General features: G+C 42.8%; 2 long non-coding RNA genes and 1 pseudogene across 2 annotated transcripts in view; 1 reads left to right on the top strand and 2 right to left on the bottom strand.

Moving 5' to 3' along the window:
* The first annotated feature begins 458 nt into the window (after window positions 1–458).
* Window positions 459–2,163, top strand: LOC131508634 (large ribosomal subunit protein eL15-like; annotated as a pseudogene).
* A 5,880-nt stretch (window positions 2,164–8,043) lies between these two features.
* LOC131511087 (uncharacterized) lies at window positions 8,044–12,804 on the bottom strand. Its single transcript, XR_009261338.1, has 2 exons — window positions 11,121–12,804; window positions 8,044–10,882 (listed from the first exon to the last, which is right to left on the bottom strand). It is a non-coding gene; the product is annotated as an uncharacterized LOC131511087 (long non-coding RNA).
* Window positions 12,805–14,835: 2,031 nt separating this feature from the next.
* LOC131511081 (uncharacterized) overlaps window positions 14,836–27,314 on the bottom strand; it is a 52,869-nt gene continuing 40,390 nt past the window's right edge. The window contains exons 5-7 of the long non-coding RNA XR_009261331.1: window positions 17,108–17,322; window positions 15,554–16,378; window positions 14,836–15,318 (exon numbers count right to left, since the gene is read on the bottom strand). This is a non-coding gene — a long non-coding RNA (uncharacterized LOC131511081). The remainder of the gene's footprint in view (window positions 15,319–15,553; window positions 16,379–17,107; window positions 17,323–27,314) is intronic.

Below are 27,314 nucleotides of genomic sequence, written 5' to 3'. Positions count from 1 at the left end.
TCTCAGGCAGAACTTGCTGTTTGGTGTAGTCAGTGAGCCAAGAGCAGCCTAGAGGCATGCACCCCACTAAAACACTGAGTCACCTTGTGCCAAATGATTTGTGCTGGGGTCTTAAATTATAAAGGTGACTGGATGGTAACACAGGTTAATGCCACTGAAAGTTTATCATGCACAGTCCCAAGAGAAGGGGGCACACCAGCTAACGCAGGATCACATAGGGAAGCACCAGGTCAGGAGGCAGAAACAGGAATGAAGGGAAAGCATAGGTCAGAGCTGTGTTGGGGGTTCCTGCAGGAAAGGCAAGACAGACCAAGGTAAAGCTAAACATTGTGTCATCTGAGTAATTCCAGGGGGCTCTGGATCATAGGAGTTGCCTGCTACCTAGCCCTAGGTTGATTTAGGGCAGGAGGAATATTGGATCAGAGTGTGGCAGTTAAGATAAAGGAGGTGATTGGAGTATGGGCTCTGGAGTGGTTGGTCTGCATATGAAAGGTGAGCTTCCAAGGAAGTTATTTACCATCTTTAAGGATTAGCTAGTCCTGCCTTTCCCTCTGGAGACAGTCATTAGCTGAAAGGTAAACCAAGATGGCACTTACAAGGACAGCAAAACCTTGGATTGTGAGTAACTTGTTCTGTGAGTGTTCCGCAAGAGGAGCAAACCTTTCTAATACGTTTTAACTTGATAAATGAGCGATGCCTTGCAATACAAGTAGTGCATCACGCCAAACATCACATGATCACAAATGAGCCAATGGTTCTCTCTCCTTCTCTCTGCGGGACTGTGGGTGATTGTCTCCCATGCTCTGATGCTCAGTCCCAGGCGAGGTGTTTGGCAGAAATCAGTGATTGTTCAGAACACTGGAAGATGCCCACAACTGGCACTAGTGTAGTTTTTGTCACTTCAAAGCACCTAGGGACAGTCCTTTGCTTTTCCATACAAGAGTAAGCTTGGGATGGGAATGCTTTGCTCCATTCTAGGTCAGCCTGCCTGCAGACATGGACCCTTTCCTCTGCTGTCCTATTGCCAGTTACATTAAATACAGTATATGACAAGAGTTCATTAATACAGTACTATAGTCAACACCCATAATAGTGAAAGTCGTTCCTACACAATAACCCTCCTCTCTTGCCTCCCTCACACCAGCCAAGAAGGCTTTCAAAGTTAAATCCAGGTTAATTTTTTTTCTTTATATTTTGCATTTTCTTTACCATTCTGTATTATATTACAGTATTACAGTCATTTTTATAGGAATATTTTGGGGTTGTGGAATGAATCGTCTGAGTCTCCATGATTTCTTATGGGGAAACCCACTTTGATATACAGTACTGTATATCCAGGAGCTATGGAGGAAGAAGCAATCTGATGTAATGTGCTTTCTTCTCAGGGTGCACTGCTGACAGTTCTACCAGCTCTCTGAGCTTCACAGGGCCCCCCGCCCAACGCAGCATGATAAAGCATGCAGACTGGGGTACAAAGCCAAGACATGTCCTATATTGGATTCGTGTGCGACACAGTGGCCCAGTTTCTAAGGGTGCAATCTATGACAAGCCTGTCCACCATGGTGTTAACCAGTCAAATTTTGCCCAACGCCTTCAGTCTATTGCAGAAAAGAGAGCTGAATCCCACTGTGGGGGCTCTGAGAGTCTTGAATTCTTACTGGGTTGGCGAAGATTCCACATACTAATTTATCGAGAAACCCTGACACCCAGTTGATCACCAAACCAGTCCACAAGCATAGGGAGATGGGAAGGCCAACATCTGCAGGGGCAAGAGCCGTGGCCTTGGAAAAGGTGACGAGTTCCACCACACTATTAGTGGTTCTCACCGGGTGGCATGCAGTGGACCCAATTCTCTCCAGCTCCATTATTACTGCTAATCTAACATTTGTAAAATTCTTACCTAATAAACAATTTATGTCAAAAAAACAAATTAGCTAGTCTTGGGAGGGGCAGTCATCTCTTGCCAGGCAGCAAGACCCCAAAGATGTTAAAGCAATATAATACACAGAAAATTAAAAATATGATGAATACAACGGCTAAGCCAATGTCCAAAAACAATGGTTTCCTCCTGAATGGAAGAAGGTGATGCAAGAAGGATGACTCACATGGGTAAGGCAATCTTCCACCTTACTTATCTGGAAGGTGGATACATATGGACCCACCATTTTGTACTTATTAGCAGCACTTAAGGATCTTCACACAATTTTCTGTTTGCATGCTAGAACTATAAAATTTGAGAGTGGAAAATACCAGGGGCACCTGGGTGGCACAGTCAGTTGAGCATCTGACTCTTGATTTCAGTTCTGGTCATGATCCTGGGGTCATGGGATGGAGCCCCACATCAGGCTCCGTGCTGAGTATGGACTCTGCTCAGGATTCTCTCTCTCTCTCTCTCTCTCTCTCTCTCTCTCTCTCTCTCTCTCCTTCTGCCCCTCCCCCCCCCCACTCTCTCCGTCTGTAAAATTAAAACAGGAAGAATAAAGTCACAGAGTCACATTAAAAAGTCACATTAAAATAATGTAGCATAGGCGGTGCACCTGGCTGTCTCACTCGGGAGAGCATAACAACACTTGATCTTGGAGTTGTGATTTTGAGCCCCACATGGTGAGGGTTGGGGGGAGAGTAGAGTTTACTTTAAAAAAAAAAAACAAACAGGAGGAGGTACAGCAGAAGAGTCAAAGAGATGGCAGCATGAGACAGACTTGGACTGAAGTTGCTGTCCTTTAAGAAGTAAAAAAAGATCCACCAAGAAAGGAAAGTGTGAGGCATCTAGAAGCTGGAAAAAGCAAGGAAACAGATTCACCCCAAGAGCCTCCAGTCCTGTTAACATATTGATTTTAGCTCAGTGAGACCCTTTTCAGAGTTCTGATCTCCAAAATTGTAAACTAGTAAAATTTTTGTTGACTTATGACATCATTTGGTGATTTGTTACAGCAGCAATAGTAAATTCATAACACATTGTAAAGCTGGAATATTAAGGTATAGATTGTGAGGTCAAAGAGAAGCACTTACCTTTATTCAGGATAGAATGGACAGGGCAGAACAGGATGGACAACACATATACAAATTTCTCAGAAATCTATTCCAAGAAGACTTTGGCACACCCTGTTCCACAAAGTCAGCTTTTGAAAAGGTCCCCAATGACTTTTATGGTTAAATCCCATCCTCATTTAACTCCCCCAATCAGCATTTGGTATAGTTGAGCAAGTCACTGCTCCTTGCTTTGGATTAATGGATTAAGACACCAATCTTAATCTACTCCTGTACCATGGGATCCTACTTCTCAATTCACTTGCTACTTCCTCCCATGACCCCAACTGCCAAAGTGTCCCAGGGCTTGCCAATCCTCAGGTGAAATTATCTAACCTAATGGTTTTAAGTGCCGCCTATACACTGATGACTGAAACATAGGTGCTCAGCCTGATGAGCTTTGTCTTCCCATGTACCAAGAAGTCTACACACAAGCAGGTCCAATGGCTGAGCAATGATACCAGGAGGAGAAGGCATCTCTTGTGTTTCAGCCATTCCACATTATCTGTGGCTTTTGTCCTCAGTACACAACATATCACCTAAACTCCAGGAATGTACCTGATTTCCAGGAAGGAAGGAGAAAGAATGGAGGCCAATCATTGAAGAGAAAAAGCCATTGGAGACTGTTCCCTTTTTAACAGCTTTCCCAGAATCCACACTGATGACTTCTGCCTACTTCTCACTAGCCAGGACTATGAAATAAGTCTTCCCATAAACCCAAGGAAACCTGAGAAGTAGGAATATTTTTTTTTAACGGTATGCCTAGAGATAATCTGGATTCTATATATAAGGGACCAAAGGACAAAGAATATTGAGATGACTAGATACTACTTGCCATACAAAGCCAGAGAGAATTTTCCTATAAATAACCAAATAAGGATATATATATAAAGAGCCCATTTTATAACCCACTTGCAAATATACTAGAAAGCAGTACCTAAAAACATTTACAAAATGCTCTTACATTGCCAATTAAACTTCCAAATATCTCGTAATTCACTGAAGACTTATATAGGGAAGTCTTTAGAGGTGAACCATAATGAAAACACCATTATATGAAATGAGTATGATATTACAGAAATTCTCTAGAGTGTCTTTATTTTTTAAATGTTTATTTTTTGAGAGAGCACATGCGACTGCAGGGAGGGACAGAGAGAGAGACAAAGAGAGAGGATCAGAAGCCAATTCCACACTATCAGCACAGTGCCTGACACGGTGCTTGAACCCATGAGCCGTGAGATCCTGACCTGAGCTGAAGTCCGACACTTAACTGACAGAGCCACCCAGGCGCCCCGAGCACTCATGAGTCTCTTAAGGGATGTGTATTTACCAAAAATCATTCCCACAACTTTACATTCATTCAGCTTCTTTCCAGGGTGGGTTTTCACACACAGATTAAGATTTATAAGATGGATACACCATTTCCCATGAACCCGATAACCGCAGTTTCTCTCCACTATGGATTATCATTTTTTACTAAAGGTCAAAAGCCAAAAACCACACACACACACACACACACACACACACACACACACAGAGAGAGAGAGGCATTTCCCTTTGCTGCCTCTATAAGATTATCAAAGATTCGCTTATGGGGCAGAAGTAAAGTTTTCCCGCATTCATCTTACCATCAGAAGGTTTCTCTCCACTGCATGTTATGACTTACTCATTGACACCTGAACAATTTTCAGCACTTCTCACAGTCATGAGTCTTCTTGCATATGAAGCAATCAACAATTTCTGAAGGTTTTCCCATATTCCTCGTATGTATAGAAATCTCTCCACTGTTGAGTTTTTACATGTTGAGTTCTTAAAATTACTGTAAGTCTTCCTGTTGTCTTTTACATTTTTAGGGTTTGATGCCAGTATGAAGTCTCAGGTGGATATTAAGGCCTCAGCACTAAGGTTTTCCCCACATTTCTTACATACAGATGACCAATCCCTAGAGTGAGCTATGTGCTATCAAAGCATGTGAACATATTTTAAGCTATATCTCGTTCTTACCTTCACATGACTTTTACAGTAATCTCTTATTTATTTATTTATTTATTTATTTATTTATTTATTTACTGCACATGCTAATGGGAGGGGCAGAGAGGGAGAGGGAGAATCTCAAGTGGGCTCCATGCACAGCACAGAGCCTGATGATGTGGGGCTCATCTCACAACTGTGAGATCATGACCTAAGCCAAAATCAAGAGTCAGGTGCTTAACCAACTGAGCCACCCAGGCGCCCCTATTAGTTATTTTTACATAATCCGAGATCAAGAGTCACATCCTCTACCAACTGAGCCATCCAGGCGCTCCTGAGTTTTACAGAAATTTTAGGTACGTAAAATTAATGTTAGCACAACAACAACAAAGACTCTCCCACACTCCTTGTAACTGTAGGGTTCTCTCAAGTGTGAGTTCTTACACATTCTATAAGGTATGAACAATTACTGCTCTCCCACATACATTATACGAATGGGAATTCTGCCCTAGGGAAGTTCCTATCACGTAAGGATGAAAAATGAGTAAAGCGATCTCACATTCTTTAATGTCATAAGGTTCTTTATCCAAATGAGTTTAGATGTGAATATGAAAGGGGTTCCTGGGTGGCTCAGTCAGTTAGGCATCCCACTTCGGCTCAGGTCATGATCTTGTGGTTCGTGAGTTTGAGTCCCACGTTGGGTTGTGTGCTGACAGCTCAGGGCCTGGAGCCTGTTTCACATTCTGTGTCTCCCTGTCTCTTTCTGCCCCTCCCCTGCTCACACTCCGTCTCTCAAAAATAAATAAACGTTAAAAATTTTTAAAAAGATGTGAATACTAAGGTCTGAGGAACATTTACAGGTGTTTCTCAAGTGCTGAAGACTGAGTGGAGGTTTTCCCACATTCCCTACATTCATATGGTTTCTCTCCAGCGTGAGTTCGCACGTGCATGTTAAAGCACGTGAAGTATCTGAAGGCTTTCCCACATTCTTTACATTTGTATGGCTTTCCTGCAGTGTGTGTTCACATGTGCATATTGAGATTTGTGGAATGAGCAAAAGCTTTCCTACGTTCTTTACAAGCATAGGCCTTCTCTCCAGTATGAGTTCTTAAATGTGTGGTAAGGCCCGATGACTGAGTGACAGCTTTCCCACACTGCCTGCCTTCATATGGCTTCTCTCTGATGTGCGACCTTACGTGCTGAGCAGTGAAGAATTATTAAAGGCTTTTCCACATTCCTTACATTCATGTAGTTTTTCTCCAGTGCGACTTCGCATGTGTAAAAGAAGTCCTGTGGGGGGCGCCTGGGTGGCTCAGTCGGTTGGGCGTCCGACTTCGGCTCAGGTCATGATCTCGCGGTCCGTGGGTTCGAGCCCCGCATCGGGCTCTGTGCTGACAGCTCAGAGCCTGGAGTCTGTTTCGGATTCTGTGTCTCCCTCTTTCTCTGACCCTCCCCTGTTCATGCTCTCTCTCTGTCTCAAAAATAAATAAATGTTAAAAAGAAGTCCTGTGGATCGAGTAAAGGCTTTCCCACATTCCACACATACAGAGGGCTTTTTTCTGCTGTGAGTTCTTCTGTGACCCGTACGGTATGAGGAATGAGTGAAGGCTTTCCCGCAGTCTTTACATTCATATGGCTTCTCTCCAGTGTGGTGTCTCACATGTACCTTACGGGATGACTGTAACAAAAGTTCTCCGACAATGTCTCTCCCTTGTGTTTTCATGTGTGTTTCTGAGTTTTCGTGTGCCCAGTAAGGTCTGAGAGCTAGCCAAAAGCTTTATCATGTTGAACCCTCTCAGTTTTCTCTCCAACAGGGATTTCTTTGAGCAAAGTACAAATAAAGTTCGTTTCAAAGGCTTCTCCATTCTCATTACCCCTAGAAGTTTCCCGTCTAATGTGAGTTGTGAGTGTCCACTCAACGCTCTTCGACACAGGTTAGAACCGTCTCATCTTGCCCAGCACTGCTTCTCTCCTGCTGATTAGGGTTTAAATGACAACTAAAGACTTTTTCACACTCATTATGAAAGAATTCTCCCCTCATCACAACTTTTATATATTGGAAACATCATAATTGAAGGCTTTGGTTTTTTGTTTTTCCATTCAAGTGTACAGAGATCCTGTCCTGTTTTTGAGTTATTTTAAGCTGAACAGACAGACTCTGAGGCTAAGACCCTGCATTATATCCTCTACTTTCACAGTATCTTACACAGTTATTCCAGTAATTACCCATACTACATCATTTAAAACCTAAATTATTCCAACTAAATCCCTGTGTATCAAAAACTGAACACCTGAGCTGTGTATATGTGGATCTCTGAGGAGAAACAGGTGTGAAATAGGTTTGGCGTGCTCCTCAAGTTCCTGATATTCAAAGAATCTTCACAGATTCTGCTTTCTTTGGGTAAACGACATTTATTTCATATCATTCTCCCGGATTTTGTACTTCTGGCCCTGATGTGGGGAAAGGAAATACTTTTGGAGATCTTACCAACTGTATTCCATTTGGTGTTTTTTCCCAAGGAATCTCATGAAGGGGTGTGGAACCTTTGGTTTGGAGTTGCAAGTCCACTTCTGGAAAAAAGTGGGACAATGTGGTCTTGGCGAAAAATTCTGGGATAAAATTGTTTAAAAGCACATGGACTGACGCCTCAAAATATGGCGGAGGAGGGAATTCCAGGGCTCCTTCCCACCAGAAAACCAACAAGCTTACAAAAACTATCAAAATAAACTATCACAGCAGTTTGAAATCTAGTAAAAAATGTACATTCACAAAGGGAGCACTGATGGAAGAAGCAGCTATAATTCAGCTCATCAAGAGGGGCGCCTGGGTGGCTCAGTTGGTTGAGCATCTGACTTCGGCTCAGGTCATATCATGGTTTGTTGGTTCAAGCCCAGCATCGGGCTCTGTGCTGACAGCTCAGAGCCTGGAGTCTGTTTCAGATTGTGTGTCTCCTTCTCTCTCTGCCCCTCCCCTGCGCATTCTTTCTCTCTCTCTGTCCCTCAAAAATAAATGTTAAAAAAATAAAAAATAAATTTATCAAGTGAGTGCTGAGGCATTTTAATTACCCACCTACCATCCCCACTCTTCGGATCAGCTCCAGCCATGTAGACAACAGGATGCATCCTTGAGCAAGTTGCGAGGGATCAAAGGAGCGCTATGGACCTTGTTCTCAAAGAAGCACCACTGGGTGCTTCGATCTTTCTGGCAGCTTCCTTGAGTATCACTGCCGCAAGGGTGTGGCGTTGTATCACCCAACTCAGAGAGTTCCAGGAACAAGGCAGCATCTCAGACAACTTTTTTTTAAATTTTTTTAAATTTTTATTCATTTTTGAAAAAGAGAGAGCACAAGCAGGGATGGGGAGGAGAGAGAGGGGGACACAGAATTAGAAGCAGGCTCCAGGCTCTGAGCTGTCAGCACAGAGCCCAATGTGGGGCTCGAACCCACAAACCATGAGATCATGACCTGAGCCGAGGTCGGATGCTCAACCGACTGTGCCACTCAGGCGCTGCTCAGACAACTTCTGATGAAGATGTCTAGAGCCAAAATATTGCCTAGAGCAGCCCGAGGAAAGGGAGAGCATTTGGGAAAAACAAAACATAGCCTGAAAGGCCTTAGGAGGCACAGACTGGAAATGTTGATATGTGCGTGAATAGGGGTTTTATTTTATTATTTTTTTAATGTTTATTTTGAAGGAGAGAGAGCACAGCAGGGGAGGGGCAGAGAGAGAGAGAGGAACACAGAATCTGAAGCAGGCTTCAGGCTCCAAGCTGTCAGCACAGAGCCTGATTCGGGTCTTGAACTCACAAACTGTGAGATCATGACCTGAGTTAAGTCAGATGCTTAACCAACTGAGCCACCCACTGCCCCTGAATAGGCCTTTAAAAGCTCGAGTGTTTACCAGAGAATCAAGAAGTCCATAAGCACACCTGGGGCTGGATGCATGCTGGGAAAATGTGAGAGGATCCAAAGAGGATCCAAAGATCAACCTCTGGCTGATCTTCAGGATCCACCCCAGCAGGGATGGAAGACTAAGGAAGAGTTGTAGATGGCCTAGCTAAACACCAAAGGAGTGGCCCAACACACAGCCCATCAACAAAAACCAAAAGAACATTTTTAGTTTTCTTCTCTTGGCTCCGGGCATTTAAGGAATTTCTGTCACTCTAGTTTAGTGACCACTAAATTAACAGAACACAGATTTCAGGGACAGCACTAAAAAGAAATGCAGAACATACAAAAATAATTTATAAAAGCCACTAAGCAAACATCAACAATACACAGAAAGCAGCAACAGCAAACCCTGGGAAAGAGGTGAATCAGATTTTCAAACAGCTGCATTATGATATCTAGAATTTATGTTTCTAGGGCTCCTGGGTGGCTCAGTCAGCTGAGCATCTGACTCTTGATTTCGGCTCATGTCACTATCCCAGGGTTGTGGGATTGAGCCCCGTGTTGGGCTCTGTGCTGCATGTGGAGCCTGCTTGGGATTCTCTCTTTCTTTCTCTTTCTCTCTATCTTTCTCTTTCCCCCTCTGCCTCTCTCTTGCTCATTTACTCTAAAATTAAAAAAAAAAAAAAATTGTTCCTAAAAGCCAAGGCACTGGACTTAGTAACAACCTTAAATCCATTTGTTTCGACACACCCAGCTAACAGAAACCATGGACAAAGAACTATAGGAAACTAGAAGAATTATGTTTCACTAAAGAAATTATCAATAAGAGACAGAAACAAAAAAGAATCAAAAGACGGGCACCTGGGTGACTCAGTTGATGAAGTGTCGGACCTCAGCTCGGGTCATGATCTCAAAGTTCATGGGTTCGAGCCCCACGATGGGCTCTGTGCTGACAGCTTGGAGCCTGGAGCCTGCTTTGGATTCTGTCTTCCTCTCTCTCTGCCCCTCCCCCACTCATACTTTGTCTCTCTTTCTCTCTCTCCTTCTCTCTCTCTCTCAAAAATGAATAAATGTTAACACAAATTCTTTTTTTTTTTAAAGAACCAAAAGAACTAAAAAGTACAGTATCAAAAATGGGTGGTACAGGGGCACCTGGGTGGCCCAGCTGGTTAAACATCCAGCTTCAACCCAGGTCATGATCTCATGGTTCCTGAGTTCTAGCCCCGCGTCAGGCTCTGTGCTGACAGCTCAGAGCCTGGAGCCTGCTTTGGATTCTGTCTCCCTTTCTCTCTCTCTGCCCCTCCCCCTTTTGTGTGCGCTCTTGCTTGCAAACTATCTCTCTAAAATAAATAACTAAAAAAAAAAAAAATGGGTGGTACAGGCAAAAGGATAGACATAAACATGAATCCAGAAAAAGAAAAGAAAAAAAACAAAACAAAACATACTCTTAACAGTGTGCCAGGACAATTTAATGGGGGAAAGAATAGTCTCTTCAACACCTAATGCTAGGATACCTGGATAGCTCTATGCAGAAGAATCAAAGCAGACCCCTGATTCAGACCATATACACAAATTCACTCAAAATGGATCAAAAATCTGGGGCGCCAGGGTTGCTCAGTCGGTTTAGCGTCTGACTTCAGCTCAGGTCATGATCTCTCGGTCTGTGAACTCCAGCCCCACATTGGGCTCTGTGCTGACAGCTCAGAGCCTGGCATCTGCTTTGGATTGTGTCTCACCACCCCCTGCCCCTCCCCCACTAGTGCTCTGTCTCTGTCTCTCAAAAATAAATGTAAAAAAAATTTTTTAATTAAAAAAAAATAAAGTAAAAATGGACCAAAAACCTAATGTAAAGGCTAAAACTATTAAAAAATCTTAGAAGAAAGCAAGTGGGTAAATCTTTAGAACCTTGGATCTGACAGTGTCTAATCTTTGTAAGATATGAAAAAGCACCAAAGAAAACAAAGATAAATGGGACCCCACCCAAATTAAAACTGTTTGTGCAAGGGGCGCCTGGGTGGCGCAGTCGGTTAAGCGTCCGACTTCAGCCAGGTCACGATCTCGCGGTCCGTGAGTTCGAGCCCCGCATCGGGCTCTGGGCTGATGGCTCGGAGCCTGGAGCCTGTTTCCGATTCTGTGTCTCCCTCTCTCTCTGCCCCTCCCCCGTTCATGCTCTGTCTCTCTCTGTCCCCCAAAAAAATAAATTAAAAAAAAAAAAAAAAAAAAAAAAACTGTTTGTGCATCAAAAAACACTACCAAAAAGAGCACAACGATATCCCCCAAATGGGAGAAAAAACATGCAAATCATACATGTGCTTTGGGCCCACTATGAGAGGCCAGAAAGAACTCCTGCACGTCAACAACAAAAAACAACACAGGGTAAAAAAGGGGCAAAGAACTTGAATCAGCATTTCTCCAAAGACACAGAAATGGTCAACAAGCACAGGATAAGATGTTCAACATCATTTGTTTTAGGGAAATGCACATCAAAACCATGGTAAGACACCACTGCATACTCTAGGATGGTTACTATTAAAACAAAAAAAGAAGATGGGGCACCTGGGTGGCTCAGTCGGCTAAGCATCTGACTCTTGATTTCAGCTCAGGTCATGATCTTACGGCTCATGAGTTTGAGCCCCAGGTGGGGCTCTGTGCTGACAGCGCAGAGCCTGCCTGGGATTCTCTCTCCCCCTCACTTTCTGCCCCTCCCCAGCTCATGCACGTGCACACTCTCTCTCTCTCTCAAAATAAGTAAATTTTTTTTAATGTTTATTTTTGAGAGAGAGAGAGAGAGAGAGAGACAGAGACATAGAGTATGAGTGGGGTAGGGGCAGAGAGTGAGGGAGACACAGAATCCAAAGCAGGCTCCAGTCTCCTAGCTGTCAGCACAGAGCCCGATGTGGGGCTAGAACTCACGAGCTGTGAGATCATGACCTGAGCTGAAGTCGCATGCTTAACCGGCTGAGCCACCCAGGTGCCCCAAAATAAGTAAAATTTTTAAAAAGATTTAAAAAACAGAAAAGAAAAAAAGGAAATAAGTGATAATAGCAAGAATGTGGGGTAACTTCTACACTGTCCGAGGGAATATAGTACGGTACAGCCTCTATATAAAATAGTTTGGTAATTCTTAACAAGTTAAACATAAAAGGACCATATACCCCCGCACATTGTCATGAAATTGAATTCTGTATGATTTTACTAGATATGTACGGAATAGGTACACCTGTAAATAGAAAGTAGATTAGTGGTTGCAGGGGCTGGGAGTAGGGCTGAACGGAGGCTGACTGCTGATTGGTTACAGGGTTTCCTTTTTAAGCAAAAGTATTTCGGAACTAAAAAGAGCTGATGGTTGCACAACACTGTGAATGTACTCGGTACCAATAAATCACACTCACCAAAATGGTTCATTTGTGTATTTTATCCAAAAAGAAAAAAACATATGGCACATACTTGTATCTAAATATGAGTGGAACAAGACAAAAAGGTTGAAAAAAGGGAACTTGGGACTACACAGAAGGCAGTGTGTTAGAGAAGTCTGGCAATCATAAGAGTATGAGGTCGAAACTGCAGGCAATCTACAAAGCTTAATACTCAGGAAAACTAAGGCTGACGGTAAACAAAAAACACTGAGAGAGTCAGGAAACAAAATAGAAAGTATTGTAAAAAGACCTATCTGCAAGTAATGAAATTTTCAAATGAGCCAGACAGGTCTTTCTGAGAGAACAGAAGAAGGTTGACATCAATGGAAATTTAAAGGTAAAGGGAGTTAAAGGTTCCTGAGCAAACTCAGAAACGAAGTGGCTTCGTTCAGCCTTCTCTGAAAAAGGGTAGACCTCCGAAAGCTTGCCAAGTGTCATTTCCAAATGGACTGCGCCTTTCCTAGACTGGCATCGCTCTGCACAAAACCGTATCATGAACTTACCCTGCAGGACTCCTCTCCCTCCTGTCCTCAGCAATTCTGCTCCTTCCAATGCAGAGCTGAGATCAGGTTTGCATGATTTGTATCCTGCTTAAGGGAAAAATACATAAAGAGAACCCTGAAAGACACGAAATGCGGGTCTTTGGATAGGAACCAACATTTTAGCCTTCACGGTTTCTGAAGACGGTGAAGTCTCACTTTATAAACTGCAAAATCATCACATGAAATTTTAAATCAATGCAATAAAACTATTCTAAAAGGAACAAAAATCGAAGTACAGGGACGTCTGGGTGGCTCAGTTGGTTAAGCATCCGACTTCAGCTCAGGTCATGATCTCACAGTCCATGAGTTCGAGCCCCGCATCAGGCTCTGTGGTGACAGCTCAGAGCCTGGAGCCTGCTTCAGATTCTGTGTCTCCCTCTCTCTCTGCCCCTTCCCTGCTCATGCTCTGTCTCTCTGTCTCAAAAATAAATAAAAACATTAAAAAACATTAAAAAACTCAAAGTACATTCTTTGTGCCCTCAAAAGACTAGAGAACTCTAAGACCTGAAAATCACATCCGGCCTCATACACATCTTAAGTCTTAAAGTTTTGCAAAACTAAAAGGCAACCGACAGAATGGGAGAAGATATTTGCAAATGACATATCAGATAAAGGGTTAGCATCCAAAATCTATAAAGAACTTCTCAAACTCAACACCCAAAAAACAACTAATCCAGTGAAGAAATGGGCAAAAGACATGAAGAGACACTTCTCCAAAGAAGACATCCAGATGGCCAACCGACACATGAAAAAATGCTCAACATCACTCATCATCAGGGAAATACAAATCAAAACCACAATGAGATACCACCTCACACCCATCAGAATGGCTAACATTAACAACTCAGGCAACAACAGATGTTGGTGAGGATGCGGAGAGAGAGGAGCTCTTTTGCACTGCTGGTGGGAATGCAAGCTGGTGCAGCCACTCTGGAAAACAGTCTGGAGGTTCCTCAAAAAACTAAAAATAGAACTACCCTATGACCTAGCAATTGCACTACTAGGCATTTATCCAAGGGATACAGGTGTGTTGTTTTGAAGGGGCACATGAACCCCCGTGTTTATAGCAGCACTATCAACAATAGCCAAAGTATGGAAAGAGCCCAAATGTCCATCAACGGATGAATGGATAAAGAAGATGTGGGAGATATATATATATATAATGGAGTATTACTCGGCAATCAAAAAGAATGAAATCTTGCTATTTGCAACTACTTAGATGGAACTGGAGGGTATTATGCTAAGTGAAATTAGTCAGAAAAAGATAAATATCATAGGACTTCACTCATATGAGGACTTTAAGAGACAAAACAGATGAACATAAGGGAAGGGAAACAAAAATAATATAAAAACAGGGAGGGAGACAAAACAGAAGAGACTCATAAATATGGAGAACAAACAGAGGGTTACTGGAGGGGGTGTGGGAGGGGGGATGAGCTAAATGGGTAAGGGGCACTAAGGAACCTACTCCTGAAATCACTGTTGCACTATATGCTAACTAATTTGCATGTAAATTAAAAAAAAATTAAATTAAAAAAAAAAAACAAGGGGCGCCTGGGTGGCGCAGTCGGTTAAGCGTCCGACTTCAGCCAGGTCACGATCTCGCGGTCCGTGAGTTCGAGCCCCGCGTCAGGCTCTGGGCCGATGGCTCGGAGCCTGGAGCCTGCTTCCGATTCTGTGTCTCCCTCTCTCTCTGCCCCTCCCCCGTTCATGCTCTGTCTCTCTCTGTCCCAAAAATAAATAAAAAACGTTGAAAAAAAAAAAAATTTGGGGCGCCTGGGTGGCGCAGTCGGTTAAGTGTCCGACTTCAGCCAGGTCACGATCTCGCGGTCCGTGAGTTCGAGCCCCGCGTCAGGCTCTGGGCTGATGGCTCGGAGCCTGGAGCCTGTTTCCGATTCTGTGTCTCCCTCTCTCTCTGCCCCTGCCCCGTTCATGCTTTGTCTCTCTCTGTCCCAAAAATAAAAAACGTTGAAAAAAAAAAAAAAAAATTAAAAAAAAAAAAAAAAAAAAAAAAACAAGGGGGAAAAAACCAGAGGCAAATCAAGAAGCAGACTCTTAATTATAGGGAACAAACTGATGATTACCTGAGGGGAGGGGAGTAGGAGGGTTGGGTTAAATAGGTGATGGGGATTAAGGAGTACACTTGTTGTAATGAGCATGGGGTACTATGCGGAAATGCTGAATCACTATATTGTATACCTGAAACTAACACTGTATGTTAACTATAATGAAATTAAAATAAAAACTGAAAAAAAAGTAATAAAATAAAGTCAAGTCTTAAGGTTTTCATGGGGTGCCTGGGTGGCTCAGTCGATTAGGCATCCAACTTCGGCTCAGGTCATGATCTCACGGTTTGTGAGTTCAAGCCCCGTGTCAGGCTCTGTGCTGACAGCTCAGAGCCTGGAGTCTTCCTTGGAGTCTGGGTCTCCCTCTCTCTGCTCCTCCCCCATTCATGCTCTGTCTCTGTCTCTCAAAAATGAATGTTAATAAAAAAAAAATTTTTTTAAGTCTTAAGGTTTTCAGTCCCTAAAAGAGTATCATTTATCTAGACAGATCTTCATTTGCACAGGGAATCCTCCAGAGAGTGAGGCCCCTGAGGCCAGGGATTATGTCTGTCTTTTTTACCACAGTCTTCCCATTTGACAGCAAAGGTACTTAAGAAACATTTTTCTCATAAGGTGTTCTGTGAAGAAACGATGCTTACCTAGTGTGATGAGATTCTGGTAGTTCTCCAACATCACATCTCTGTAGAGAGCAACCTGTGTTTGATCCAACAAAGTCCACTCCTCCTGGGTAAAGTCCACAGCTAGATACTCAAAGGTCACTAAGTGCTAAACCATCAGACATATGCTGCCTTCAGCAAACTACCATCTTGTTTGAGGTTCTCAGAAAGATGAAGGACTGAGGAAGGTAGACCAGAAGCCTACAGGACTCTCGGGCCCAGATCTCGTCTGCTCTCCAGCTATAGACGTGCCTGGTGATCACAGCCAGTCATGTGGATTTACCAGCATGTCTGACATGTGATGAAACTTATGTTACCACAACTTTATTGTGGGCTCTTCTTGCTTTATTTTCCTCCTCTATTTATAGGCTGCGGTTAGCACTGAGCACACTGTAACACTCTGTAAAATCTACTAAGAGATGAATTATTTCCACAGTAACACATGCATTCCATGAGATTAGATACCTTCATATCATTCCTCAGTATCTATCATAACACTCAGTGAAACGGTAAGCCAACAAGCATGACCAAGCATCAGAAAGAATTAACGAATACGGAGATAAAAGAATCACATCCAATACAATCCCTATGTATTCTGAGATGGCATGAGTCCTGGAGACATTTACCTGGGACTCATTCCTTAAGCAGGGCCATTAATTGCTATAAAAAGCCTGGGGACATTACAAGAAGATATGGCTACCACAGAGAGAAACAGGACATTCTGAAGAAAGGTCAACTTTCTACTTACCTGAGAAGAATCCATCAGTAACCCAGCCACCGTCCTTGCCTCTTCGAGTTTCCTTTCCTCTAAAGACAGAAAAGGTCCCGAGAAAGATGACCTCAGAGAGAAGGCCATGAACTCTGAAGCCAATCCAATTCCAATAACCACATGCCTACGAACGGTCCACACCATGCACAGAACACACACCAAACACGCTAATTCCATATGACTGAGTTACCTGGAACAAGTCGATGGTTTTCTGGATCTTGCTACCCACGAGATACAGATGGATAAAAATTCCATCTTACAGGTGCCTGGGTGGCTCAGTCAGTTGAGCATCCAACTTTTGATTTCAGCTCAGGTCATGATCTCACAGTTATGAGATCAAGCCTCGGGTCAGGCTCCACACAGTCTGCTTGGGATATTCTCATTCTCTCTCTCCCTGCCCTTGCCCTGCACATGCACGTGGGTGCTCTCTCTCTCTCAAAATAAATAAACATTTTTTTAAAATTCCATCTTGAGTTATACAAATTACAGTGAGGCAGAGCTGTTTGACACAATAGAATTCATGAATATATTACCCCCTGAAAAAGCGCACACACACACACACACACACACACACACACACACACACACACTTCCTGCATCTCAAATCCCAGGAACCTGACTTATACACACTCTGCTCATTTCAATCACGCTTATACGGTCCACCGCATGATCCCTCGGCCCCCCGAGCACTGGCTCTGCCATTTGTGAAGGAACTACATGAAGCAAACAAATTTGGAAAGAAGCATCAGCAAGGACTCACCACCCACCTGATTCACAGCAAGGGCTGCCATCCTGTGAATCTGATAGAGTTTCCAGAATATTCCATCTCTTGCTCAGACCACTTCAGAGGAGCTTTTGAGTTTAAGACGTTGATCTCAATTTCTCTTCATACACTGGAGTATCTGGCTAACTGGTTCACAACATCCATCATTAAACATCAGACATTTTTCCTCAATCATCAACCATCACTCTTTCGCCATATCTGTGCAGATGAAAACACGTGACAGCTGTTGAAAACCGTCTAATACCCTATCATACAAATATTAGCAACTGCTATTTACTATTATTAGTAGTTGTACATATATAATCTCCTTTCGTTGTTAGAACAACACTCCAAATTGGGTATAAATAACTATCATTTAATAATACTCCGTCCACACCCTCTGCTGGGCATAATGGAGATGAGAAATACAAAGGGTTTTATGAAATCAGAAGTCCCTCTCAGTACCCACTGCTGGAGCTTGGCTGGATTTGGAAACTTCACCTCCTTCTGTCTCTTACTGCTTTATGCAGTCAGCTAATATTCAGTAAGGACCTTCTTTAAGCGAGGCCAGGTATGAGGCAATGAGGAGGGAACAGTTCTTGAGGATCTCACAATTAAATGGGGCAATGGCGGGGCGCCTGGGTGGCTCAGTCGGTTGAGCGGCCGACTTCGGTTCAGGTCATGATCTCAAGGTCTGTGAGTTCGAGCCCCGCGTCGGGCTCTGTGCTGACAGCTCAGAGCCTGGAGCCTGTTTCGGATTCTGTGTCTTCCTCTCTCTGACCCTCCCCCGTTCATGCTCTGTCTCTCTCTGTCTCAAAAATAAATAAACGTTAAAAAAATAAATAAATAAATAAATAAATAAATAAATAAATAAATAAGGCAATGGAGGTAATAAACAGATGGACATCTGAAACTAATATTGTGATTTTAGAAAAACTCGAAATACATTTCTTTTTTTTTTTCTTTTTTTTTTTTTCTTCAACGTTTTTTTTTATTTATTTTTGGGACAGAGAGAGACAGAGCATGAACGGGGGAGGGGCAGAGAGAGAGGGAGACACAGAATCGGAAACAGGCTCCAGGCTCCGAGCCATCAGCCCAGAGCCTGACGCGGGGCTCGAACTCATGGACCGCGAGAACGTGACCTGGCTGAAGTCGGACGCTTAACCGACTGCGCCACCCAGGCGCCCCTCGAAATACATTTCTAATGTTAGCCACTCCAACAGTGTCGGAAACACATCGTTGTTTTTATGTCGAAACTGAAGGCTTTCCACATTTTCTCACAATTAACCAAAGACTAGTACACAAATACATTGTGCATCTTTTTGCCTTTTCATATTGCTGTTCAGTTCTACTTTTCTCCATTAAGTATTGGTTTTATTTTTATTCACCCTTTCAGTACATTTTCTTCTTCTCCCTCTCCTCCTCCTCCTCCTCCTCCTCCTCCTTTTTGAGAGAGAGAGAGGGGAGAGAAGTAGGGCTTGCCCTGCTGGGGCTCGTGCTCACCTGAAATGGGGCTCAAGCTCAACGGATGTGCAAACTCACAAACAGTGAGATCCTGACCTGAGCTGAAGTCTGATGCTTAACCAACGGAGTCGCCCAGGCTCCCAGTATATTTTCTTCTACATCTATATTCCTTGCTCAACTTTATCAAGCAGCGCCCTTAGTTCCATTTCTTAAACTTCTTTTATGGAATTACAGCATACATATGACTAAGGGAGGCGATCATGAATAAAAATCTCAATGAAGTATTCAGAAATGAACAGCCCCATGTAACATCATTCCAGGTTGAGAAATAGAATATTTCCATATCCAGCATCTCAGACATATTCCTTGTCTCTTTTCCAAATCGCTAACTCCATGCTTCCCAACTGCAACCACTATCCTGACATTTAACACTCGGCAGTGTACTGCCTATTTTTGAATTTTTATTTAATTTTTTTAATGCGTATTTATTTTTGAGAAAGAGAGAGAGACGGAGGGAGGGGCAGAGAAGAGGCAGAGACAGAGAATGCCAGGCAGGCTCTGAGCTGTCAGCACAGAGCCCAACGTGGCGCTCAATCTCACAAACCATGAGATCATGACCTGAGCCAAAATCAAGAGTCAGACGCCTGACTGACTGAGCCACTTAGGCACCCCATTTTTTTCTAACCTTTTTAATGTTTATTTACTTTTGAGAGAGAGAATTTTAAAGAAAAGGTATCTAACAGCCTGCAATCTTTTGTGTCTGGCTTCTTTCATTGGACATTGCTTGTGAGCTTCATCCAAGGGGTTACCTCTGCGTTCCTTCTCTTTGCTCATTTTGAGTATGCCACAAAAAATATACGCCACAAGTCATCGGTTCATCCCTTGATCCACTTTCAGTTATTTCCAAGCGAGGGATATTTCAAATAATGATGTTACATATAGTGTTTATGTTCAATTGGTGGCCATGTGTGTGCATCACTGGTGTGTCAACACCAGATCATATTTAGTTGATATACTTTAAAAATGTGTTTCCACTAGCAGTCTACAAACATCTCAACCAATACCGGGCACTGTCCCTTTTCAGTTTTACTTTTAGCCATTCAGTGTGTGCAGTAGTATCACACTGTGGTTTTTATTTGCAAATCCCTGGTTGCTAATGACATCGAGCACCTCTTTATATATTCGTTGCCCATCTGTTTTTTTGTTTTTAATGGAAGGGCCTATGCAAACCTCTTGTTCATTTCTCACTTCCGGTATTAATTTACAGGAGTTTTTACATAACTTCTTTGTTGTTACATGGGAGGCAATTAACCCCATGCTAAAGATCAAATATGCCTGCAACTTATTTCCACCTCCTTACTTTCAGAGAGGTTACCACAAACATTTAACTCTACACACGGAAAGAGATGTAGAGAAGGTACACTATGCATGCTAAATACTAACAACTGGTCAATGTACAGCAAGGTAACACCTGAACAATTCATCCCATTTCAGTAACGGGTGGCCACAGCCAGAGCATTTCCGTCCAGTCCCCACCGGAACGCACCGCAATCGCCACGTCGGAGAGAAGGGGGCGCTGCGGCCGTTTTCCACAACCGCGTACACGTTTCTCCTCTGGAGAAAGGACACAGTTTGTTCTGGCAGCTTTCGCAGAGAGGCTCACAGCGGGCAGAGAGAAGGCCCTGCCTCCACCCGGGACCCCGAGCCGCGGCCCCGACCCCCACCCGCGCGGGCGGAGACGACCGAGGCTCTGGGACGGACCCGGGCGGCCGCGGTCCCTCGGGCGCGGTGCACCCGCGATTCCCCGCCAGTCGCGGAAGCTCGCAACCTGCGGGGAGCCAACGCATTAGAAGCGGGGCGGAGCTCGAAGTGAGTCGGTTTCCGATTAGCACTTCCGCTTCCGGTTTCCGGCACGAGGTCAGCGTACGGGACGGGGCATCAGGAGCAGAGGGGTTGGGTCCGGGGTGGCAGCCGCTGCTGCCGGATGTCTGGGGAGCGGGCTGGAGCTGGGTCTGGAGCTGGCTGTCGCACCCACCACGTCCGAGGCGCAACGCTGGGATGTCCGAGGGCAGGGGACCGAGTTAGAAGCGGCACGGACACGGTGGGCGGGGTTTGCCCCCAGTTCTGGGCCACGGAAGCTCTTGAAATGCTCTCTCTTCTTCAAGACTTTCTCCTTGTTGGTTCAGCCCCAGGCGGCGCTCTGCGTTTTTATAAAGATGAGCCTGCTAGCCCATAAAATGAGCTCCCAGCTCATCAGTCCTCTCGCTGACCTTCAGCTTTAAGGTAGAATCCTCATAGCACATAATTAACCCATTTAAAATGTACCATAGTATAGTCAGAGTTGTGTATCCATCACCACAATCAATTTTAGTGCATTTTCATAATCACAAAAGGAAACCCAGTACCCTCTTAGCCATAATCTTCCCACCTCACCACCCCCACTCCCCCAGCCCAAAGCAATAATGTAGTTTGGGGTTTTATTTGTTTTGTTTTTTGTCTCTGGGGATTTGCCTATTCTAACATTTCAGGTAAACGGGATATTACAACATGTGGTCTTTGTGTCTGGCCTTCTTTGACTTCCATAATGTTATCAAGGTTCATCCATGTTGTAGTGCGTACCAGTCTTTATTTCTTTTTCTTACTGAATAGTATTCCACTGTATGGGTGTGTCACAATTTGTCCACTCAATAGTTAATGGACATTGGGTTATTTCCACTTTTTTTGGCTATTAAAAATAACATGGGGGTGGGGGGTGCGCCTGAGTGGCTCATTCGGTTAAGAGTTAAGTGTCAGACTTTGAATCAGGTCATGATCTCACAGTACGTGGGTTCAAGCCCACATCAGGCTCTGTGCCGACAGCTCGGAGCCTCCTTCAGATTCTGTGTCTTCCTCTCTCTCTGCCCCTCCCCCATTCGCACCCTGTCTCTCTCAAATATAATAATCAAAACACATTAAAAAATAACATTTAAAAATAACATAGGATATTTTTTGAACAGTGATCAGAGGAAAATTCATATTCCTAAATGTATCCTTAAAAATGAGATAATAAAAAATAAATTCCAACCTAAAAGACAAACAAAAAAACCTAGAAATAGAATATCAATGTAACCCAACCTAGAAAATTATATAGGAATTTACACTACCAAAGAGCATCAAGCTCAGATAGATTGGTTTTTGGTTGAGTGGGGGTGGCAACAGCTTTATTGAGACAGAATTCACATATAATTCATCCGTTTACTTTTTTTAATATTTATTTACTTTTGAGAGAGAGCACAGAGGGGGAGGGGTAGAGAGAGAGGGAGACAGGATCCAAAGCAGGCTCAGAGCTGACAGCAGAGAGCCCAATGTGGGGCTTGAACTCAGGAACCAGGAGACCTGAACCAAAGTCAGACGCTTAACCAACTGAGCCACCCAGACGCCCACAATTCACCCAAAGTGTATATTCAGTGGTTATATTCACAGAGTTGTGAAACCATTGCCACAATCAGTTTGAGAACAATTTCACCATCCCCAGCTCCCCATCCCATCCCATCCCTAAGCAGCTATTAATTTATTTATTGTCTCTATAGATTTGCCTATTTGATGATTTCGCATAAGTTTTAAAAACTATGTGGTCTTTTGTGACTGATTTCTTACACATAGCATAAACTTTTCAAGGTTAATCTATACTGTAGCATTTATCAGTATTTTATTAAGTTTATTTACTTATTTACTTAAGTAAACGTTTACACCAACATGAGGCTTGAACTCATGACGCCCAGATCAAGAGTTTCATGCTCTTCCAACTGAGCCACCCAGGTGCCCCAGTATTGCATTCTTTTTGACTGATGAACAACATTCCTATCAGTTGGTGGACATGGGGGTTGTTTTCACTCTTTGGCCGTTTTGAATAATGCTATGAAATATTGTTGTGCAAGTTTTTATGTGGACATGTTTTCATTTCTTTTGGGTATATGCCTAGGACTGGAACTGCTGGGTCATATTAAACACTAAGTTTAACCTTTGGGGTAACTGCCTGGCTATTTTCCAAAGTGGTTGCACCATTTACAATCTCACCTGCAGTGTGTGAGGGTTCCAAGTTCTCCTCATCCTTGCCAACACTTAGTATTGTTTTGTTTTGTTTTTTAAAACATGTAGCCATCCTAGTTGGTGTGAAGTACTGTTTCATTGTAGTTTTCATTTTAATTTCCCTGATGACTAGTGGATATTGAGTATCTTTGCATGTTCTTATTAGCCATTTGTATGTCTTACTTGAAGAAATGTCCATTCAAATCCTCAACTATTTTTAATTGTGTTATTTATCATTTTATTATTGAACTCTAAGAGTTCTTTATGTTTTCCAGATGTTGGTCCCTTTGCAGACATAGAATTTTCAAATTTTTTCTCCCATTCAATAGGTTGTCTTTTCACTTATTTATGGGGTCCTCTGAAGTACAAAACAGTTTAATTTTGATTAAGTGCCAGCTTGTCTATTTTTCTTTGGTTGCTTATGCTTTGGGTGTGAAATTTAACAAACCACTCTCAAATCCAAGATCACTAAAGATATACTACTGTATTTCCTTCTAAGAGTTTTATTATTTGAGCTCTTACAGTTAGTTCTTTGATCCATTTTGAGTAATTTTCAAATATGGAGTGAGGTAGACAACGAGCTTCATTATTTTGTGTGTAGCTATCCAGTTGTCCCAGCACCATTTGTCAAAAAGACTATTTGTTCCTCTACTGAATTGTTTTGGTACTCTCATCAAGCATCAGTGGACTGGAAATGCGAGCCTGGATACTTTAAATTTTTTCTTTTAACATTTATTCATTTTTGAGAGAGAGACAGAGAAACAGAGCATGAGTGGGGAAGGGGCAGTGAGAGAGGGAGACACAGAATCCGAAGCAGGCTCCAGGCCCTGAGCTGTCAGCACAGAGCCAACGCGGGGCTCAAACTCACGGACTGCGAGATCATGACCTGAGTTGGTTAGACATTTAACCTACTGAGCCACCCAGGCACCCAAGCCCAGATGCTTCAGATACAGAATTATACCAAACCTTCAAAGTTCAGATACTCAAGGTAGTCCATAGTTGTTTAAAAGCAATAAGAATGAAGAAAAACTTCCTCATTCCTTTAATGAGATAACATTCATATAAAACCTGATAGGATACAAAAGTAGAAAATTACAAAGCCATATCACTTATAAATATTGATTCAAATGAGCTATGTTAAATATTAGCAAAAAGAATACAAAACCACTAAGAAAATAATAAACCCTGAGCAAGCGGAATTTGCTCTAGAAATTAAAAGTTTAATTATTAAGAAATCCATTAGCACCTGGTAGCTCCATCAGCTGACCGTTCAACTCTTGATTTTGGCTCAGGCCATGATCGTGGGGTTGTGCGATCGAGCCCTGCATCAGGCTCCGTGCTGAGTGTGGAGCCTTCCTGAGATATTCTCTCTCTGTGTCTGTCTCCCCCACTTAGCCACTCAGCTTGCTCTCTCTCTCGCTCAAAAAATTTTTAAAAGAAAGTCATTAAATAATATACCATATCAATACATCTAAGAAAACAAATCACATGATTATCTCCATAGATGCTGATGAAGCCTTTGACAAAATTCAACACCCATTTTTGATATAAGCACTCAAAAAATAGAAACTAATGAATACTTTCTTAAGATGATTGGCTATATTTATAACGGTGTGTGTGTGTGTGTGTGTGCGCGCGCGTGCATGTGTGTGTATATGTGTGTCTGAGTGTGCACTGGTGACATTGGGGAGAAACTAATAAACATAAGAACTGCAAATGAAGTAAAACTATCTCTTTTTGCAGATGATATGATACTGTACATGGAAATCTCTAGAAAACTAATGATAAGACTAATGTAAATAAAAGAATTTAGTAAGTTAGCAGGACAGGAAAAGCCTCCAGTTAATCAATAACCAGTAAGGTGATATAATGGTAGAGAAAACCTCATTTATAATAGGAAAAAAAAAAAAACACCAAACACCAGAAAGCTTTGGATTAAACTAAACAAGCAATGTATAAAACCCATATAAGGAAATTTTAACATAATCTAGAAAGGCATAAATGGACTTGAACAAAAGGAAAAACATCCCTCATTCTTTGATAAAGTGGCTTGACATCATAAAGATATCAATTCTCCCCAGGTTAATTCAGAAATGTAACATAATCCTAATAAAAATGCCAATAAGCTTTTTTTTTAATGGAGTTAGGCAAATTGATACTAACATTTATATGGAAGAACACACATACATGATGATGTCTAAGAAGACACTGAAAACAAGAGATGAAGCCCTACTGACACTAAAACAAACTATAAAGCCACTACAATTAAAACTGTGGAACTGGCACACGAATAGGAAACAGCTTCGATCAAATGGAATATCTGGAAATCAACCCCAAAACGTGGAAATGTAATTCATAACGGTGGTATTTCAGATCACTGGGACAGAAATGAGTGGTTTAATGAATGGTGCTAAGATAAAATTACATCTATCCTTCACACCACTCACAAAAATAAACTCCAAAGGATTAGGAATCTAAATATGTGTGTGCACGCATGTGGTGGTGTTGGGGGGGGGGGGCGAGAGGGAGGAGCCATACACATATGTAGGGTATTCCCGTTATTTCCAGGGTGATTCGGGAAAAAGAAATGATCATGAGGTGGCAGTACCACACAAAAGCTTTCTTTGGGCAGAACTTCGGCAGGTTTTCTTGTAGAGAAAGTCCCTCAGGTATGAGAAAATACGGAAGCTATAGCATGAAAGCCACTACTCAGAAAGGGAGGGGGCCAACTCCTACTGCAGGAGGTGATCACAGAGGGGGTTAATGTGTCTAGGCTATGTTGCTTAGCAGCTAGTGGGAAGTCTCTGGGTCAGAAAGTTCAGAAGGGTAGCAGCAGCTTGGGGGTAGTTATAGCCCCAGGATTTATCTTATGTGCAGCTGTTAGACTTGGGGCATAACTGCGGTGTGTGCAAAGCAGGAAGGCTTTGAATGGCTAAAATATCTCCTTGTTCGAACTAAGTTTAAAACAACTGAAAGTGTAAGAAATTCGCATTTGGCACTGTGAACAATGTTGCTGTGAACCCTGGCGCGCAAATATCTATTCAAGTCCCTGACTTCAGCTCCTTTAGATAGATACCCAGAAGTGGAATTGATGGGTCATACAGTTAGTTCTCTGTTTAATGATTTGAGGAAACTCCTTGCTGTTTTCCACAGCAGTTGCACCACTCCACATTCCCACCAGCAATGTGCAAGAGTTCCAGTTTCCCCACATCCTCACCAGCATGTGTTATTTTCTGGTTCTTGGATAATAGCCATCCTAAGGGGGCGGGGGGATGAAGCGGTATTTCATTGTGGTTTTCATTTGCATTTCCCTAATGATTACCGATATTGGACATCTTCTCATGTACTTTCAGGTACTTGGTTACGTGTGTATCTTCTCTGGAGAAATGTCTATTTGAGTCCTTTCCCAGGGGCACCTGGGTGGCTCAGTCGGTCAAGTGTCCGACTTCAGCTCAGGTTGTGATCTCACCGGTTCGTGCGTTCGAGCCCTGAATTAGGCTCTGTGCCAACAGCTCAGAGCCTGGAGCCTGCTTGGAATTCTGTGTCTCCCTCTCTCTCTGCCCCTCTCCTGCCCATGCTGCATCTCTTTCTCAAAAATAAACATTAAAAAATTTTAAAAACAAAGTCCTTTCCCCCATTTTAGTTGGGTTGCTGTTTTTTGTTGTTGAGTGGTAGTTCTTTATCGATTCTGGATGTTAGCACCTTATCAGATATATGATTTGCAAATATTTCTCCCATTCTTTGGGTGGTCTTTTCACTCTCGTTATTGTCCTTTGATGCACAGAAGTTTGTGATTTTCAGGGGCGCCTGGCTGCTCAGTCAGTAGACTGTGCAACTCTTGATCTTGCGTTTGTGAGTTTGAGCCCCATGTTGGGTGTAGAGGTTGCTTAAATAAATAAAACGTGTCTTAAAAAGCTTGTGGTTTTGATTAAGTTCAACTTACCTATTTTTTTTAATGTTCATTTAGTTTCGAGAAAGAGTGTGTATGTGGCGGGGAAGGGACAGAGAGAGGCAAAGACCCAGAATCTGAAGCAGGCTCCAAACTCTAAACTGTCGGCACAGAGCCTGACGCGGCTGGAACTCACAAACCGTGAGATCATGACCTGAGCCAGTCACTTAACTGACTGAGCCACCAGATGCCCCCCTTTTTTTCTTAATGTAGGCTTTTATTGCTATAAAATTCCTTCTTATACCTGCGTTTGCTTCAACTCATAAATTTTGGTAGGTGTTTTCATTTTTGATTCAAGACTTTTTAAAATAAAGTTTATTTACTTTGAGAGAGAGAAAGAGAGAGAGTCCACAAGCAGAGGAGGGGCAGAGAGAGAGGGAGAGAATCCCAAGCAGGCTCCACGCTGTCAGCATGGAGCCCAATGTGGGGCTTGAACTCGCGAACCGTGAGATCATGACCTGAGTTGAAATCAGGAGTCAGACCCTTAAACAACTGAGCCACCCAGGCGCCCCAACTGAGCCATTTTTAAAAATTTTTCTAGGTGGAATAGACATATTGTGGTTAAGTAGAACACCCATATTCCTTGGAGATGCACATGAAAGCATTTACGTGTCTGTCATAATGTCTTCAACTTAAGTTTCAAATGATTCAGCAGGGGGTAAAAATGTAAACTAGGAGGTGGCAAAGGGTTAACAATTGATAGGTCCAGGTGAAGGGCATATATATTCTT

Source organism: Neofelis nebulosa, chromosome 4 (assembly GCF_028018385.1).
Source record: "Neofelis nebulosa isolate mNeoNeb1 chromosome 4, mNeoNeb1.pri, whole genome shotgun sequence".
Lineage (NCBI taxonomy): Eukaryota > Metazoa > Chordata > Mammalia > Carnivora > Felidae > Neofelis > Neofelis nebulosa.
The sequence above is the reverse complement of the archived record's forward strand: the minus strand, read 5'-3'. Positions and strand labels throughout refer to the sequence as shown.